The sequence below is a fragment of the Pan paniscus genome, chromosome 6 (assembly GCF_029289425.2).
Source record: "Pan paniscus chromosome 6, NHGRI_mPanPan1-v2.0_pri, whole genome shotgun sequence".
Lineage (NCBI taxonomy): Eukaryota > Metazoa > Chordata > Mammalia > Primates > Hominidae > Pan > Pan paniscus.
Genome location: NC_073255.2, coordinates 150892026 through 150912758, shown reverse-complemented (window position 1 = coordinate 150912758; position 20733 = coordinate 150892026). Strand labels below are relative to the sequence as shown.

The following is a 20733-nucleotide window of genomic DNA, read 5'->3' as shown; positions in this document are numbered from 1 at the left end:
GATTAAATGAATTTATACACACAAAGTGCTTAGAAAAGTGCCTGCTTAAGCTAACTGCTCAATAAATGTTAGCCATTAAAATTTCAAATATATATCAGTAGCTAAACAATCACACCCAAAGGACTAATGACAAGTGAAGGAGTACACCCTTACTAGAAATGAAAAAGGCTCTATTCTTAACCACATTCTGCTCAATATTTTTAAAATAATTGAGCAAAACTATAAAATGTATTAATCACAATTATGGATGACACAATTGCTAACATAAATAAAAGAATTAGAATTTCTTCAAAATCTTTACATGCTGGATAACTGAACTTAAAAAACAAAAATTTAATGGAGATACAAATCTTACTTTAAGAATAAATTATTCAGATGGTATATAAATTGCAATTTATTAAAAAATGAGTTTCAGTTTCATTAACAATGTGACACATCTGTTAGAGAAAAATTGAGATAAAGTTTTAATATTTCTATATTAGGCCACACTTATAGTACGGTATTTAGTTCTGGACACAACATTTTAAAGGAAAACTTCAGCAAATATGGATTTTTAGCAAACATGAATATTAATACATAAAGAATAAGTGAAGAAAAGACTTCTTCAGCATAGAAAAAAATTCTGAGGAAATGAAAATTTTTCAGATGTCTAAAAAGTTGTCTATGTAAAACATCCTATGTAAATACAAAGCACAGAGCTAAAAATAATGGTTGATTCCAACTCACTGTAAGGAAGAACTTTGTATCAATTAATTTTTTTCAAATATTAGACATTACAACAACAAGTTCTTCACTCATGGCAGGTTTTTTGAAAATAATTTTTATTGTGTGTTTTTAAAGTATACAATATGATATTATGGAATATACATAGACAGTAGAAAGATTACTATAGTGAAGCAAATTAACATATTGATTATCTCAAGTAGTCATCAATTTTGATTTGCTGGCAGGACCAGCTAAAATCTTCAGTTAAATGAATCCCAATTTTATTACCCAAAACCCTCATGTTGTATATTAGATCTTTAGACTTATTCATCCTACGTATCTGTGACTTTGTATCCTCTGGCCTACATGTCCCCATTTCCTCCCCAAGCCCCATTCCCACAAACACTATACCATTTTATATCAGAGACTTGAGCATCCTTGGATTCTGGTGTCCAAGGGAGGTCCTGGAACCAATGCTCCACAGAAACCAAGGGAAAACTGAATATACCACAGTTTCTTTATCCATTCATCTGTTGATGAACACAAGTTATTTCCATATCTTGGCTACTGTGAATAATACTGTAATGAGCATGTGAGTGCAGATATCTTTATGGGGTGATCTCATTTCCTTTGGGTATATGCGTAGAAGAGGGATTGGTGGGTCATATGATAGTTCTATCTTTAATTTTCTTTGAAACCTCCATACTGTTTTCCATAATGGGCATACCAATCTACATTCACACCAAAGCGGACAAGAGGTGCCTTTTCTGCACAGAAGCATGACATTTGTTATTTTTTGACTTTTTGATAGTAGCCATACTAACAGGTGTGAGATGATACCTCACAGTGGTTCTGATTTGCATTTCCCTGATAATTTATCATGTTGGGCACCTTTTCATATACCTGTTGGCCATTTCTTTGTCTTCTTTGGAGAAATGTCTACTCGGGTCTTGTTATTTTTAATCTGATTGTTTCTCTACTGTTGAGTTGTATGAGTGGTTTTTTTCTGTTTGTTTGTTTGTTGAGACAGGGTCATGCTCTGTCGCCCATGGTGGAGTGCAGTGGGCTAATCACAGTTCACTGCAGCCTCAACCTCCTGGGCTTAAGCGATCCTCCCACCCCAGCCTCCTGAGTAGCTGGGATCACAGGTACAAGCCACCATGCCCGGCTAATTTTTGCAGTTTTTCTAGAGACTTGGTTTCACCATGTTGCCCATGTGATCCCACTCCTGGGATCAAGCATTCCACCTGCCTTGGCCTCCCAAAGTGCAGGGATTACAGGCATGAGCCACTGTGCCTGGCCTAGTTATATGAGTTCTTTTAAAATTTTGGATATTAACCTTTTACCAGAGATAAAATTTGCAAATATTTTTCCCAGTCTGTAGACTGCCATTTCACTTTAACTGATGCCTTTGCTGTGCAAAAGCTTTTTAGTTGTCCCATTTATTTATTTTCATTTTTGTAGCCTGAGCTTTTGGTGTGACTTCGAAAAAAAATCATTGCCAAGGCCAATAGTCTTTCTCCTATGTTCTCTTCTAGGAGTTTTATAATTTCTAGTCCTACATGTAGGTCTTTTATCCATTTTGAATTGACTTTTGTATCTGGTGTAAGATAAGGGTCCAATTTCATTCTTTTGCATGCAGAAATCCAGTTTTCCCAGCACCGTTTATTGAAGAGATTATACTTTCCCCATTGTGTCCTCTTGGTGTCCTTTCCAAAAATTAGTTGACCATTTGGATTTATTTCCAGGTTCTCTATTCTGTTCCACTGGTCTATGTGTCTGATTTTAGGCCAGTACTATACTGTTTTGATTACCACAGCTTTGTAATATAATTTTAAATCAGGAAATGTGATGCCTCCATCTATGGTTTTTGAAAGTCATCAGCCAGAGCTAAGGTAATGAGGATTCCCTCCTTCATGTTCATATGTCTTTACACTGTGCACAACTGTCCCTAAAAAAACAAACCCCTGGCCAATTTCTCCAGGCTTATCGTCTCCCCGGTTTCTGTTACATTTCAGCTTAGCATTTTCAAACTAACAATTTGTTCTTGGCAGCCTGTCTATATATTTTATTTACCTCTCTTGTTATCCCCACTTTTCATGCCCTATGTCCCATAGGCAATTTGACAAAGACTGCTGGACAAAGATTCCTAGACTTCTATCTCTACCTCTCATCTGACTTGGGCGGAAGATTAGAAAATTATTTCATGATCTCAAAGTTTCCTTTCAACTCTAGGATTCTTCAATTATTTGTTTTGCCATTAACAGAAATTGATCAACACACAATGATTCAGGAATGAATAAATAAGTGAAAGAACATTATTAAACAATTGATAATGAGCTTCTTCTGTAAGAACTAGCAATCTGACTGGGTCTTATATCAATCAGTCAAATAGATGACAAGGAGTGCAAATGACTTGAAAAACAAACACCTGTGGGAATAAGGAAAGGAAGTATGAGAGCAAAAGAGAGGCTGGGGTGGAAGTGGGAATGGAAGGTGGAGAACTATGGTGAAGACCTCAAGATTAAATTCTTAGAAAGTATTAACCAGTAAAATCTCTCATTTTGTTTATAAGCCAAGCACCTGCTAATAAGCCTAAATGTAACTTAAGGCTATATAAAAACTTACTTGAATGAAAAATAAGAGGAAGATTCTAAGCTCCAAGGAAAAAGCAACTATATACTTGCAAGGGCAAAAATGATATACACAACAATATAAATTAATCTCAAATGCATTACGCTAAGTGACACATGCATGATTCCAAAAGCTACCTACCTTATGACTCTATTTATATAACAGACTTGAAAAGACGAAACTATAGAGACATAAAACAGATTAGTGGTTACCAGGGACTAGATGGTGGGAGGAAGGGTTGAATAAAATCCCTATGAAGAAATCTGAAGGATTATACAACTATTCTGTATATTAAGTGTGGTAGTGATTACACAGCTATATGTTTGTCAAAAAATAAAGAACTGTACACTAAAACGTGGTGAATTTTACCATATGGAAATAAACTTTAATTAAAAAATGATGAAAGCGCTTAAAACAATTATAAAGATGAGTAATTAAAATATGGCTTGTGTCATTAATAAACCATAATAAAAGTAAATGTTTTGAGAGAAAATTATCAGCATAATTTCTACAATATAGTAATCAAAGTATTATTTTAAAATGAAATGTCAAATGTATAAACAACTTGCTTTTTATAATTAGCATTTCCACTGTTTCATGAATAGTTAACATGTAAACATAAAACTACTCATTCACATTCTATTTTTAAAATATCCTCCCATAAGAAATGTAATTCTAGGAATAAGAAGATAAATATTAAAATTTTGTATTACTTACATATTCTGTATTTTATTACCATATTCTAGAGTATTGTGCAACTGCACTTAAACTTTGCTCTTACATCGCCAGAAAAATGAGTTGTTTTTAAAATAACAAACCTTATAATAATGATGTTCCTTTAATATAATATGAATAAGCATGTGCATATACTTATTCGTATTTTAGAATTCTGCATCATTTCAGCCCAATGGGAATGAGATGTTTTCAGGACACAATTAGGAAGATATCAAAGAGAAAAGATGTAAAAATCTAATACCAATTAGAAATAAATTGCACTGCCGTTTTACTGTGTGTAGAATATTTTGAACATCAGACACGTAGGATTAGGGATGGCTTGACGTTATTGAAAATTACAAAGAAGCAAAGTTAGAAGGGATAAAAGGGCAACTTAAAGGCATACTTTTCTGGAAGTAAAGGAATATTATAAACTGATCAAGACAATAACGTTTTAAAACCATTTTATTTGGGATAACAAAGTCAGACTGTTGAGTTAATTTCATTTTTAGTCATAGGAATAAACATTCTTTGTAACATTTAACAATGTAAAATGTATTGAAATGTATGAGTATTTGAAAGCTTACATCACTGCTAAAAACTACCATAATTATTATCCCCGGCTTTCCTTGGTTGTGCTGAATCTGCATAGTGAGCTGATGGTGACAAAGAAAGTCGCCTTTGCACACTTCATGAAGTATGTATATGTCGCATGATGTATATGTCATGTGATGGGGACTGGGAAAGCAAAGCAGGGAAAAAACAACCTAGATGAAGCTCTAAATATGCTTTTTGGCAGACCCAAAGGGAAGAAGAAAGATGTCTCAAGAGATTTTGGTCAAAACTTCTTATGTGGTGCACTGTATAAAACCCCTGTGCCCTTCCCATTAAGCCAAACTACAGAAAAGATATGTAGTATTCCTACAGTTGGAGTTGTGTTTCCTTCTAATGTAGCACAATGCATAGACTGGATAATGTATGTCTGTGCATGTAAAAAGTCCATTAAAAAGGAGAGCTCTAATTTTAAAAAGACGAAGTTTATCAAACAGCTTATCCACTCCCCACTTGATTTCTCGATTGGTGCCACCAACAGCTAAATATATAAATGAGCACAGGACCAACACAACATTGTGAATAAATTAGTATTTATGGATGGTAATGATAGAAGCTTCAGGGAAAAGAATGCCAGGTGGATATTTATGTTTCTTAATCCTAATGTGATCAACTCCACATGCACTCTACCTTCTCTCATTGCCTTACCATTCTGTCTAAATAAGGGGAGGGTCCATTTCTGACTGGGAAGGAGGGGAATGATCTTAAGATACCTATTAGGATAAGACAGCTGAAAAAAAAACCCTTTAAAAATTTAACTCAGCCCTTTGAGCTTCACTAGCCAAGTGACTGTGGTCATTTTTCTTTATTTAAATAGTTTTTATTTTAGGAAATATCTTCTCTCATTCTTCAGTGTATGTTCATGGGGTAGCAGGAAGAAAACATGTTATACGAATAGCTTTAGATTTGATTCCATGCATTTCTTAAAATGTTTTAATTGGAAGTAATTTAAAAGCTACTGTAATATCTTTTGGAGGAAATGACTCACCCAATATCATGCAATAGTTATAGACAGGTATAGTACCAGAATGCAAGTCTCCCAGCACTCAACATGGGTTACTCTTTATAGTAAACCATGCTGGCTATTTAACGATGTGGGATAATAACTAGATACTTTTCAGAACTATTCATCTTCATTCTCAGTCTTATATGCATTATCATCATCATACATGTCCTTTAATGTAAAATTTCCTACTTGCAACAAGGAAAGGAGAGTGCACTGAGATTTGGAATAGCCAGGTCACAACATGGAGGACACTGGGCATTTAAGGGGCAAGGGAATGGCAGTAGAAGGTGTGAGTTAATAGTTTTGTGTTTTTCTTTTTTCCCAACCTGGACAACATAGTGAGACCTCATCTTTATAAAATTTTAAAAATTTAGTGAGGCTTGATGGTGTGCCTGTGGTCCCACTACTGCAGAGGCTGAGGTGGGAGGATCACTTGAGCCCAGGAGGGCGAGGCTACCATGAGCTGTGATCACAGCACTGCACTCCAGCCTGGTCAATAGAGCGAGACTCTGTCTCAAAAGAAAAAAGTAAAAATAATTTTTTAAAAGAGGAAAAGAGGGGTAATTATGTATAAAACCCACTTCGCCTGGCTTCAGTTTCCCAAGGGCCACATATCACTAGTGGTATGTCAGAATTATTTTCAGTCTGTGGAGGGGAAAAAGGAAAGAGAAAAATGAAAGGAAGAAAGGAAGTAGGCTAAGAAGGGAGACATTCTCCTTCATTATCAACAGAAAATATTATAGCCTCCTTTTCATATTCTCAAGACGTTTAGAATAAAATTTCTGAGCAAGTTAGTGCAATTTTAAATATGAACAAAGTATGTGAGAGGGAGATCTGTAGGGCATTATGCTTATATGAAAATATTTGTGTATTAGTGTGGTGTTATATGGACGGCTGTATCACTTATTCATGACTTCGTATCCAAAAGCAATTTGAGCAAGCTAAACAGTGGGATTTTAACTTTAAAGACTTGGAGTTTTCATCAAATCATAAATCTTTAATCTGGTCTGTTTAAGTATATATACTGAAAGAAGGAAAGAAAACAGAATTTGTAAACTTACAGTATGTTTTCCAATGCAAAGAAGTAAAGTCATCTAAATGTGGTTATAAATCCCAGAAGAGATCCTGATTTGACCCATTTCCCTCTATCTTTCCCCATAGAAAATAACAGAAATACTTGGCTTGTCCTTGCTGTATTCATAGTTTACCCATTAGAAATATTTACATACACTTAATTCTATTCATATTAAGGTATAATGATGAATGTTATGATCAAATCCATCAGTTTAACTTTCGGTAAATATTATTATATTAGAGCACTGAACTACTGAAAGTTTGTTGTCCAAAACCACAAATATTCACTCACAACTTTCAAAATTTAAGTGTTATGTTGTTTCTCAGATCAATAATTTAAAATATAGATTTTTAAATCTATATTTAAATGGGATATAGAAAATGGAACTTGAAGTATACTCACCTGAGATGAGGGCCATGACTTTGCCAGTAACGAACAGTGTTTCCCAATGTGATATGATATAAAATGGGTGTAGGATAAAAAAAAAAAAGTAAAAAGTAATTTCAAAGCAAGTTATGCAATGATATAGATGGAAGTAACTTCTTTGGCCTCCTATGAAACATTCATTCCTTCATTCGACATTTACTTATGGGGCTCTTCCCAAGTGCCAGGCACTGTTCTAAGTATTGAGTTAAACCAAAGCAAAACAAAATACCTGGCTCCATGGAACCTACATGTCATTGGGGGAAAAGATGTTAAATAAACATGTTTTCTAAATGTCAGTTAATGATAGTACCATAAAGAAAAATAAAATATGGTTAAGGTAGAGTGATCCATGAGGATTTGTTACTTTATATTGGACAGTTAGAGAAGGCTTCTCTAACAAGGATATGTTTGAGCAGAGACCTCCTGAAGTTAGTGAAGATACAGGAGGATAGATCATTCCAGAGAAAAGCTCTGGAGTAGGAGTCAGCTTATCTTGCTTTTAGGAATATCAAGGAGGTTTATATGTCCACAGTAGGCCAAATGAGAGAAAAAACAACAAGACCTTATGTAACATCTCTTTTATTCTGAGAGACATAAGAAGCTTTTGGAAGGCTTATACAAGAGGAACACAGACATATTTTCAAAAGATCACTCTGCTGTGTGGAGAATAAACTGCGGTGCCTGGAGGGAGAAGAAGCAGGATCAACTAAGTAGTTATTGCCACAGTTCAAGTAGGAGATGATGGTGTATCTGGCCAGATTGGTAGCAGTGGCTGTACAAACTATATGTATAGAACAAGATCATTTTTTGTTGCCATTTAGCTAAACTAAAGGTAGACTCCATAAGGAAAAAAATTGAAAACAAAAAGGAAGTGAAGAGTTAGCTACAGGCATACAGACATAGATCAACCAAATCCTGGAACATAAATTTGGGTGAGGTAATAGTGAGGAATGGTTCTTAAAGATGTTGGGGATCTTTTTTTAAAAAAAAAATGAGATGATTTTATGACAGTCTACATATGTTAAGATGGTAAGATATTTGGATTAGTGTACTGTAAGTTTTTCCTCACTATCTGCCAGTGAGAAATTTTATAAGTGCTTTCTCCAAAATATGTCTACCACTGATTTTTTCCTACCCCTAAAATACATTTTAAGAAAGTTTTTTTTTTTAAGGTTGAGAAAAAGTTGCAAAATGATGGCTATCGTTGGGTGTGTGTATTAAAATGATACAAAGCTAAAATAATAAAGAAAACTTTCACAGAGAATGCCATCAAATAAAAATAAAATTAAATACCAGAAAATCTTTAAGATATTTCTAGTAGCATTCTTTTTTTGGGGAATTCAAAGTTAATTTCCTTAATCTGCTAAAAAAGAAAAAAAATCTTTAAGACATTCTAATGGTATAATCTTATAGACTTCCATTAGAAAAATCTTTAAGAGGAAACACTAAAAACTTAAATAAATTTTAAATCAACATTAACAACACAACGTACATTTTAAGTCTTTCATGACAGAAATTAAAGCAAATTGAAGAACATTAATAAACTAAAAAAATGCTGAGATCTCTTAAACCACTGGGAATTCATTTTCTTCACAGCAATGTGCTTTTCAACATTTAAATTGTATTCACTCTTCTTAACGAAAATAATTTGCCACAGCAGAAAAAAAATGAAGATATCAGTTCTGTATAACATATTATACTTATCAATATAATAGGAAGGTACGTTCTAGATATACTTGGCAGATAGTAGGAAGAGAGAAGGGTACAACCAACCTCAAAGCTGAATTCAAGCAGTAGTTGAGTACAGGTCCAAGAATGTGTATTTCAATAATCAAAAAATGCAAAAGGTTGAACCTAAACCCCATAGATGATTTACGGAGAAAATGTATTTTTTAAAAAAGTTTAGATAGATTTAGTTAAATTGAGTAAATTTAACCATTCAAATTGTACTTGGCAAACTGGAAGAATGAACAAAAATACAAGTCAATTTAGACAGAGTAAACAAAGTTCACAATTACAAAATGAAACAGTAAAAGTGAATCCAGCTGTAAATCATTAAAATATAATGTTGTATTAAAGATGAAATTGAGGTGATGTCAGTGTACTTTTAGAGCACAGATATACTCTGTTAAGTTGGCTGGTAGGCAAATATCTGTATAGATAAATACAAATTCCTAATCACTCCAATTATAAAATTGAGATTATACTCCTAAAAATAATTAGGCCAATACTTAATATCATATTTGAGGAAACAGCAAATCACCAAGGCAACTATTTAAAGAAAAACTAGCTTTCATGAATATTACTACTGAAAATATATCACTGTATACCCATAAATTTACTTTATAATTTTAATACTAAAAGTGTTGCAACGTAAGAAATCTATATCTTCTCTAAAAACTCTCTCCAGCTTCTCAGTATTCTACCACTAACCTCTTCATTAGGTCATACTATTTCTTTACATTTCACCACGGCTAGGCACTTTTTTGTTTGTTTGTTTTGTCTGGGAAATTTAGGGCAGGGAATGGATAAATACACAGAGCAGAGCAAAATAGTATATAAAAAATACTTAGAAGGAAGTAAGCAAGTGGAAGTACCCATTTATTTTACAGGCAAGAATATCTGCAAGAAAACAATATTCTATAGGGAAGAGTATCCTACAATGTTAGTATTTCTGTTATTCAATAATAATAAATTTTCACATAACCAAAGCTGGGCTAAAAAAAAGTGATGGCATTTTTAGACAACCCTTCTAACTATGCTTAGTTGTTAAATATGTTACAGGGCCCACTTTGAAGTTCTGAAAATCAAATGAGGAAGCTAAAAGTCTAGAATACCTCCATAAGAAAGCAATGAAAATGACCTAAGCCTCATGAAAAAAAAAAAGTTCCAAGAATGTAAATAATTGTACTTAATAAAGACTATAGAATTGATAGGACTTTTTCAGTCCAAGTACACTAAGAGATACATAGTTGAACCTAAGAAAATGTTTATTTCACCTAAGGAAGGAATAAAACTAAACTACAACATTTAAAATTTGAATTAGGCATTAGAATATTGGCAGACCATGAGCACTGGAATATGTTTTTTTAAAAGTTTCAAGCACAGGGATTTCCTTTACAGGAGCTTTAAGAATATAAAGAGGAATCTTTCTGGGTTGGATTTATTTGAACTCTATGAATTAAGGGCTACATAAATAAAGTTGCTTTTGAAATCAGTACTAATATTAAACTCTTATTAGGCCAATTTTAAGATATAGGCTTTCTTTTATCAAAGAGTAGTACAAATTTGGGCACTGGTTAGAACATTTTGGGTCCATTCATTTATGAATAAGACAACTACTATTTATCACAAAATTCAAGAAAAAAATAGCTTGAATGTGCCAAAAATTAATATTCAGCAATTGTAATAAAATTGATACTATTTCTGAATTCAACTGACTTACAATTTTGTCTATTAACAATCATGTTGAGAAAACTTCTTAGAGACCTGTGTGCTCAATCTCATTCTCTTCTTACAAGTTAATGGCCTCTTTCAAATTTAATTCAGAGAGGCAGAAAATACATGACGTTCATCATTTTGTTTTCTATCAGTGTTATAACTAATAGCTGATTTAACATGACACAAAAACAAGGGTGATGAGGCCGACCCAGATAGAAATCCAAAAACGTCACAAATAAAATCCCTTTTATGTAAATAAGTTTTATATCCTTCACATCTTCTGTTGAAATAAAAATGGTAAATAATTTCTCTGGCTACATTCACTATATACTGTTACATGCTCTATGAATCTTAATCAAACCATGCAGTTATTTTCACATACTTCAATATACTTTTCATGAAGTATAATTCTAATATCGATGCAAAGAGACTTGTTTTGTGTGTTTGAAATTGTTTGTACAAAGGAAATATAACTTCTCATTACAGATTACCTGTACATATAATGTTCACCTTTTTCTACTTTTATGGTGTGCCACATACAACTATTTCCTCGCTATTTTAGGTTTCTAGAAAATTACAAAGGTTTATCTTATTTTTTTTTAAGCAAAGCCACTGCAATATAAGAAGTGCAAAGAAATGAAACTCCAAGTACAGCTTATTCAGGTACAACCATTTCATAAATCTCTTCATATCATAATGTAATTAAGGGCCTATTTCCACCCGAGTATAAATTATATAAAAACAATATCCCAAAATATGAGTCAGGCAATTCCTAACATTATAAATAGTTCATAATTAATATATGTCTATGTTTCCTTTTATTGCTGTATTTATTCTAATATACACGGAAGTATAGTGGTAACATTTTAACAACCTAACTATAAAGTATTCATTGTACTTATATTTAAGTTGAATTAAAAATTATTCCCTTAAAAATCCTAACATTCTTTTTTGTACTTAAAAGTGAACTTTTAGATGATCTTTTTAAATTGAGTGTCATTTCTCACCTACAGGGATGTTTCATCAGGTTTCTAGTCTCCTCTTTCAAAGTTAGTATATTTAATCATAATTAAACATTTATTTCACTTAATTTTAGATAACAATGAAATAGTGTGTGTCGTAAGGAAGCATTTAACTAGACTGACGACTGAATATGAGTCTAGTTAGGCAATAAAAATAAAAGGAAAGAAGGAAGGAAAGAAGTTAAGCAGGCAAGAGAAAAGGGGCCTTTAAAAAGCTCTAAAGCTGATATGAAATTGTTTGGCCCTAATGATCACAGTGTATAGAATTTTATACCCACTCTTTTAATATAGATACAAATAAATCAAAATTGTAAGTTAAAAAAGCTCTAAAACTGATATGAAATTGTATGACCCTAATGATCACAGTTTATATAATTTTATACCCACTCTTTTAATATAGATACAAATAAATCAAAATTGTAAATTAATTTTGTTTAACAACATTAAACAAACACTACATTTAAAAATTCCAGTACACTGGGAATATACTGATCCATAACTCATAGTGACAGAAAAGATAAACAGTCCCCTTGACAACATAAAACATTTCCCAAGGTATGCCACAATGCAAACTTGAAGATGAAAATAACTGAAAGCTCATCTTTACTTCAGTTTTGACCTCTAACACAGACTTGCTATTAAACACATCTCTCTTGCCTCTGCTGCTGCCTAAACAAACTATTTGAGTTAGGAGAGCCTGCAAAGATATGCCTTACAGGCAAACTTTTGTTTTCTAAAAGTAAATCTCTCCCAGTACTTCCAGTTGGAAAACGTCCACTTCAGCTGCTTGACAACAGGGCGTCACTTTCTCCCTTGGGCTTACCTGCTACTACTTAAGTATTCTTCCAAGTAGACTCTGGACATGTTGGGAGGTAGCTCTTTAAGCACTCCTGATCCACGATGACTACATATGCACACACCTTACACACTCCCACAGGTCCTTCGTACCCTTTCCCCCTCCATCCTCCTCTGAGAACTCACCCAGGCCACCTAGCACACCTTGCATGGCCAAAGCCTGCCCACCAGGGAGCGAAGAGTACTCCAGGAATAATCCTCAAGATCAAGAAACTTACTGGATTTTAATATGTGGTGGGGAAAAAAAAAAAGTGTGTATGTGTGTGGGGCGGGGGTTAGATGGGGGAACAGGAGCCTTACAGATAGCAGCTATTAAGTGGTTTAAATCTGTTGGTTAAAAAGCTGAATAAACAAATACACACATGGGTCTAGGTCTTTGGGGATTCCGGATTCTGCGGAGCGTCCCAAGCGGTGGCCAGGTCGAACTCTCTTGACTCATCCCTGTGCAAAACGCGCACTGGCTCCGCTTTCCAATCCCCAGACTTGCACCCGTTCTTCCCCTCACGTTCCTTCTAATCAAAGCGTCACCCCATGCGCCAGGTGCCCTAAGAGACTTACCTAAGAGATTCCAGAGTCTGAGAATAGTGAGGGTAACTTTTCCTCCCTGCTCTAGAGAGGCCCCAACACCCACAGCAAGTGAGGGTCCACACTGAGGTCGGGTGTCAGGGCGCGTTGCGGCCTCGCCGGTGGGCAGAGGCGCGCGGAAAACGCGCGGGCGGCGCGCGCGGCCACCCAGTGGTTCCCGCCCGCGCCGCCGGCGCCGCCGCACGTGCGCCGCCGCGAGCGCGAAGGGCGTTCGGACCCGCGCTCTGCCCGCCCGCCTGCCCGCCGGGGCCACTGTGGACTTCCAGGTAACAGCCAAGTGAGAAGCCCTCCCTATCACCGAAAGGTGTCTGCGCTCCTCCCACGTCCCCTCCCCGAAGTGCCGTGAGGTGCGATTTCACCCCAAACCCACCCACAAACAGCCAGGCGACCTCTCTAAAGCGGAATAACAGTAAAACCAGGTCAGACACCGGGGGAAGCGGGTCGTGCTAACGCGTGGACAGGGAAAGGAACGCGATCAAGGCAGCAGTCATCCCTGTGCACGGTTATCCCGAAGCGTCAGTAGGGCCCAGGAGTTTCTTGACTCCAGAAACAGGAGTGTCCCCTTTCTATCTCTCTCCTTCCTGGAGAAGTACTTCTGAGATGAACGCTGAAGTGCCCAACTTAGACGCGAGAAGCGTGCACTTGCCCAACTGAGTAAATAAAGGTCAGCAGTTGGATCAATAAAGTGTGTGCTAACCGCCAGATGTTTTTACTGTTGTTGCTCCTCCCGAGGTTGAGGGTGGGCGTGCGGGGAGGAAGGGGAAAGGACAACAAACAATTAAAAAGAAGAGAGTAAACAAACACACATCTGGTGTTTCGACACACATTCTCCTCCAGCCGAGGTCTCTCCGGACGAAGCAACATTTTGCATTATCCAAACTAAAAATCATCCGTGAGCCAACAGCAAATCTCCCCTCTCCACCCCTTTTCCCCCCATCACAAAGCAAAATGAAAGAGAACAACAAGTGGTGATGCTGGGTCCGGAATGCGACCCCAACGCCGAGCCCAAATTTGACACATGTCACACTCGCCCCGGCAAGCAGGGCGCTGCCTTTGGGGCGAAACTTTGTCGCCACCGCGGGAGGAGCGCGGAGCAGAGTAAAGTCGCAGCTCGGCCCAGCGTGGAGGTGGCTGGGACAGGGTGGGGTGCGGAGGTGCAGCGCGCCAGAGTGAGGGCCAAGAAACTTACCGCGACCGGGGACGCCGTGGGCAGCGTCCCGGGAGGTGGCACCCGCGGCGGCGAGGCAGAAGCCCCCAAACAACACACCCACGCGCGAGTCCGGGCAGCTGCTGCCGCGAGTGGGGGGCGCGCCCGGGGAGAGGGGGGGGGCCGAGGAAGCCGCAGCCAGCGGACACGGCCGCCGCATAAATAACCGGGGCGGGCGTTCGCGGGCGGGCTGCGGGTGGCGCGGGGCTAGAGCTAGGGCGAAGCGGCGGCCGCGGAGCTGCACGCGCCGGCGTGTCTCGCGCTTTCTCGGAGGCTCGCGCTGTCTCGCGCAGCCGCTCCCCCCACCCGGATCTGTGTGTGTGTGTGTGTGTGTGTCTGTGTGTCTGTGTGTGTGAATGTGCGCTGGCAGGCGCGCGCACCCGGCCGCGCGCGCGTGTTGTTGGCAATGCGAACTGTACACACACTGCTCGCGGGGCTGACTCTCCTCGGAGGGGCGGGGTGGGGGACAGGACGCCGCAGAGGATTCTGAAGTACCGCAGGACCTCTTGTTTGTTTTGTTTTACTTTGCGTTGTTATTGTCGTTGTTGTTGTTGATACAAAAAGTGGTTTGGAACCAGCTGGTTAGGATGCCTTTCTCCCCCGTCCACCTATCTCCCCCCGTTCCCTAACTTATTTAAGGAGGGGGAAACGCGGGGAAGATTATTGTTCGGATTTGCAGCGGAGCCTCCTGGCTGACGTCAGGTCCACCTGCTATGTAAACAACCCGCTGGAGAACTTGTTTGTGCTACGCCAGATCTTCCCCCACCCCCACCCTTCTCCCCACCTCCTGCTCCGCCTTCTCCAGCTCGCCCCAGACGGCGAGTCAGGGAAGGGGGTGGGGAGGGAGGCGAGAACAAAACCGTATGCTGTATTGGCAAAGCCGAGTTGTGTCTGCTGCTTCTTGGCAGTCCCCAAAGTACGTCCTCTCAGCAGACGGAGCTGCTGGCAAATGAAACAGGGGATTCCACTTGAAGTGCAGAAAGCCTCGAAGGGATCCAAAGCCCTCGGTGGCAGGGAGTTAAAAGTACATGGTAGTCGGAAAGGGAGACCCGAGCGTGCGTTAAAGCGCTGATTGGCCTTTCTTTTCACGGTGTGCGCCTCTGCGGCCTGGGGTGGAGAGAGGCCGAGTGTCTTTCTCTTCATTGTTGCCCTGGTTCCTGTCTCACTTGGGCCAAGGAGTTCTCGGGCTTCCTCGTGGTCGCGCAGCCCAGGTCACCGGGGCGCAGCTTGGAAGGAAGGGGCCGCCAAGCTGGGACTTAGAGAGTCTGAGGTTTTCGGGAAGGGTCCTATCAGTGACTGAGAGGAGCAAAAGTAACCGGAAAGAAAGGAAAGAAGATACGGTCAGAGCCTGCTCCGCGCGCACTTCAAAGCCGAGGCGCCCGCGTGGGGGATGCACGGGCCCAGCCGCCAGCCCTGGGTCCCGGCTTCTATCCACCGGGTGTGACCCGGCTGGGCGGCCTGCTTGGGACCCAGGGGGGTGACAGGGGAAAGGCCGAGGGAGGAGAGAGCGGGCCCCGGAGGGGACGCGCGACCGGAATCTTGGCGAGGGGCTTTCTCCGGAGCCCCAGCCCAGAGGGGGGCCAGCGCTCCCTCCCCGCCGTCTCCCGCCGGTCCCTCCCCTGCCCGCGGGCCGGGCGACTCTTCGCCGGCCGCCTTCTCCGCGCGCCGCAGACTGAGCCCGCTGCTTTGCTCGCAAGTCAGTCGCAAAGCGTGGCGTTCCGAGAGGCGCTGAAACTTTCCTCCAAATAGCTGCGGCCAATAGGCCGTGGTGAACAGAGCCTGGCCCCCGGCTGCTTCCCGGCCCTCCTCCCTGGGGAAAGAACGGCCAACTTGAACCCCTCCGGTGGCAGAAGAGGGAGGGGTGGTGGTGGTTGGGGAGACGGGCGAACCGCACTAACTTGTGCCTTTGAATCTTTCCTTTCCTGAAAGAGCAGCGCGCCCTTTCTCTAAAGGGCAGTCGCGAGCTCACACACACACTTGGCACCAACCCTTTCCTTCAGAACCCGCGGCTCTCCCAGGGAGGAAGCAGCCCTGGCACCCACGTCGGTAAACACACCGTCAGGGTTTTTTTAGTGAAACCAATTAAGTCAATAAGCCATGGGGCTGGCCCTGGGAAGACGGCCCCTGCCAGGAGGAAGAGGAACGAGGTAGAGTTGGGCTTTGAATTGCGGTTCTTTCCCTGAGCTTTTCAACTCCGGCAGTCCTCAAGTGCTGTGCCTACAGACTGTGTTCTCACTCTTTTTTAAATCGTCTATTTTGAAATGCAGGCTGAACAGTGGACAAATAATCCGAATCTTTTAAAAGTGGGAGCAGAGACAGAAGGAGGAACAGTCATTATCATTAGAAAACGCCAGCCCCAAATGGCCCTACCTCGCCCTTTTGAAAGGTGGGGATAATTTTATGTTAAGTAATCTGCGTTTATGCTTCACTAGGAAACCTCAATAAAAACGGATTCTGAATAAACTTGAAACTATTTTGGAAGAGAGAAGAGTAAACGACGTGGAAATCCTTGGAAAACTGGGGATGTACCTTTCCAGGGGGGTTATAAATGAAGGGAATAGAACAATCAAAAGGTGGACAGCTTCTCACTTGTTTTTCTTCTTCCTCCCCCGCGTACATCGACCCCACTGACTTCCCTTTTCTCTCCAGGTGTACCGAGTAAGTGAGCGGGAAAGGTTTATTGTAAAAGAGCTAGGGCCACTTGGAAGATCAAGTTCCCAACGAGGAGAAGGAGGGTTAGGGTCTCAAGACTTGGAGAGGAACGAGTTTCACTTTTCTGTACACAAACGTTTTGGTGAAATTCGCAGCCTCTAACGTTCCTTTCTGGAGAGTACAGATAGCCAAGAGGTGCGAAAGGACATCTCAGTCGGAGGAGTATATATTTATAGAGTGCACGCGTACCCTTCCGGGGCCTTTTTCTCAGTGAAACTGAGCCCGCAGCTCCCAAGTGCCCCCCGCTCAACTTCGCCCCCATTATCTCCTCCTCGCCTGCTGCCATGCCCCGGGCCACCAACCCATCCCGCAGGGAAGCTGTCCAGGGAGTTGGGAAAACAGGTCCTGTCAGGAGCCGCTGCCCTCGGTGGACCCCTCGGCTGCAGCCAATGGGTTGGGCCCGGGTTCGAGAGGTGAAAGTTCAGGCCCGGGGCTCGCAGCTCGCTTCGCCTCTCCGGCCGCCTCCTTTTCAGCCCCCGCCCCTGGCCACACTGCAGACACGGCCCGGCTACCAGGGGCCGCCACGGTGGCACGTAGTTTGTTGATGGGTGGTCATAAAATATATTTATTTGCAATTCCTTGAACTCGTCCACCACTCCCGCCCCAGCATGGCCCCGAACACTGCAGGCTTTGTTCGCCTCGGCTGCTGCTGGAACTGGCCGGGGTTTAGCGCTCTGTGCTAGCTGACTCCAAAAAAAGTTGAAGTATAATAATAGGAAAACCGGGTTTCCGCAGCCGAGGAAAACGCTGAAAGGGCAAACAGCGATCGAATAGTTTTCTTTTGCACAAGTCACTGGTCAGCCCACTGGATCAAGGCAGCCTTTAAACGAAACGCTGCATATTGGAAAGAGAAGGAAAGCCAAATTCTGTCCCTGTAGTCGCCGCGCAGGGTCATAGGCACGGTTCAGGTCTTCTTTGCAGCACGTGGATCTGCAAAAGTCATTTAAAGAGGTTCCAGAAGAAAGTTCAACGGCTCAACTGGGTGAATGAGGAGTTTCACCAAGTGGACATCAAAGCTTCCTCACGAAAGTTTATTTGATTTCAAGTTTATTTTACGACGAAACCACAAATCAACAAAATTCGAGACACTGCTCTAGTACGGTCCTAGTGAAAGATAAATTCGTTTGAAATGGCCTCTGTCAGCGCATCTTGCGCGAAGTAAAACACCACAAATGAGAGGAAGTATAGCCAAGATGAAGGAAAGCGACGTACGCGAATGACAAATTAGAAATGTTAGTTTACTGCTTCTCCCAGTGAACCTCTTTGATTTTCAGTTATTTTTTATAAAAATATAATTTTTCACACACTTAAGTCTGTTTTTTCCAAAACTTTCAAACAACAACTACATTTTTCTCTTTCAGAGCCGTTTTATCTCTGTAATTGTGACTTGTACTTAAATTTCAACTGACTTGGAGAAATCGCTGGGAGAAAGGAAAGGGGGTGTTTTTAAATGACTTTTTTTTCCTGTTATAAATACCATCTTCAAAATTGTGCTACTCACTTCAAATAGCCTGTAACTAAAGGCTTAAATGCAAGGTAAAGTATTTTTCCTTTCACACAGAAAAAACACATATCAGTTTCATGTGTTTTCACATCCACTACAGTTTTCTGAAGATGAGCAAATAAGCAGACTCCTTTTAGACGACTTTTCCCCATTCTCCTCCCTGACACATTTAGGGAAAAGAGAAAATTCTAATTTCACCGAAGTCAAATCAAGGGTAATCTATGTTACATCAGACTGAATGGAGATATTGTGAAATTGGTGGAGTTACACCACCATCTGTCGTTAAGCTTAGGGACTACAAAATTTGGGACCTATAATAAATCTTAATGAGCTCTCCCAACTTTTTTTAAAAAAGTCACAGACTATATTTTTCATTTGTGTTTTTATAACATATACCCTGAATTTACCTGGACCCTGAAGCAATAAATATTTGTTCATAAACCCACACTTCTACCCGGGTTCTCTCATCTTCAGAAGATTAAAAAAATTCTCCACATCTGCCAGCCTTCACATAAAGCCCTTCGGAATCAGCTATGGGCTTGCAGATTTCTGCTGCCCTGCCCCTAGCTTCTCCTAGGCTGCTGGCAGGAACCATGGAGACTCAACAACAGGGGCTACCCATATCCTCCAGTGAATAATACACTTAATTCTCTCTCTAATGTAGCCTAGTTCATTGTTAGTAGGTATATATCTAATCTTGAAAAAACGTAACCACAGCATATCACTGCTAAGAGGTTGGCTCTGAGTGTCCTAAAACTTTGATTGAAAGGCAGTTAATACTAGGTTCCAGTTTTAGTTGATCTTGGTGGAGAGACAAAGATCAATTGCTCTGGGATGGAATCTTGCAGGCAAAGTGGGTTCTATACCCAGGAAAGCTTTATCCAAATGAATATAGAAAGGGGATAACTACTGGATAAAGAATTCCAATACTGAATCAAAAGCCTCCATCAAGCAGTGAAGACTCCGTTTTTTGTTTGCTTGTTTGTTTTTCACAACCCTCCAATCCTCCAATGGCATAGTATTGATATTATATCTATATTTCTAAGGATCTTAAAATATTTCACTAGAATGTTGTACCCCTTTCTGTTTTAAGGACTTGATTACCAAATTTCTATTTTCCAGAAAATAAAAATCAATGAAAATAAAGTCTAATCGCTTGTGTATGTTAGTAACACATCAACTAAAAATAATGATGTTAACTTGAATCATATAAATTTGTCTCTATTTGACCAACTTTGAACCACACAAATGACAATTTAATATGGTTCAATTTAATAGATCTTACATTTTTCTGAGACATAGTCTATATAAGAGAAAGCAAAGTTAAATTTCTTCTTACACATTGATTCAAATATGTGGAATTTCCTGATGCAAGAGCTCTTTGTCTGTTAATGTTTCTAACATGAAATTAATCTTAGACATGGTATGTTTCTGAATTACTATGAAATTTTATAACTGAAGGAAACGTCAAGATATTCTAGTCCAATCTCCTCATTTTAAATATCATTAAGCAAAGCCCAGGCATGGAGGAAGCCCACACAGCTAGTTAGTTGGTAAAACTCCAATAGCTTTTGAACTATTTTGTGTTTCTAAACATATAATCAGGTTCCTGTTACTCCAGAAAATGTTTTTTTTCTTTCTTTCTTTCTTTTTTTTTTGCCATACATCTCTATGTCTTTACAGTTTCTTCACATCCATCAAAACTGATGTGGCTCAGTGATGGCAATAGCCTTGGATTTTATTACAGTATTGAAGATGTTAACTGTCATGTCATGTCCACTGTAATACACAGGAGAAAAAAATTCTGATGACTCGTTTCTCTTGAAAGTCAATTAGACTTTACAAGGTTTCTTCGATAGTGTAAAGAGGTTCATTGCAAGTGTTCATCATAGAAAAGCTGATGGCAAGAGGTGCTAAAACAAACCACAGTTTATGATGTTTTTCAGGGTTAATTTTCTTCAGGGACTCGTAGGAGAAACCCATAATCTCATCAGCAGCTTACCTTCACTACAGTTTTAAGAAATAAAGGCTAACATGAGGCTATGAGGCAAAATATAACTTTGATTTTTTAAAAGCTATGAGCAAAAAAAGGACTATATCAAGATTTGCATCAATGCAGATTTTTATTTTGTTTTAATAACCATATGGCTCCTATAATCATAGTAGTTTACCCATAGAACACGCAGAAGTTATAATTGTAACAAATCATAAAAAGATTCAGTCATTTATCCTGTT

At 39.7% G+C, this 20733-nt stretch overlaps 1 protein-coding gene across 17 annotated transcripts in view; it reads right to left on the bottom strand.

Moving 5' to 3' along the window:
* The window catches only part of FOXP2 (forkhead box P2), a 608228-nt gene extending 593569 nt beyond the window's left edge, over positions 1 to 14659 (bottom strand). For 16 of the 17 annotated variants that reach the window (XM_034963386.3, XM_063605582.1, XM_034963391.3 and 13 more), the window contains exon 1: positions 14265 to 14659. The gene's annotated coding sequence lies outside the window, so the exon portion shown is untranslated. Of the gene's footprint in view, positions 1 to 13048; positions 13234 to 14264 lie in introns of those variants that run through there. The other variant, XM_055114451.2, reaches the window with a different exon arrangement.
* Between the last annotated feature and the right edge of the window lie 6074 nt (positions 14660 to 20733).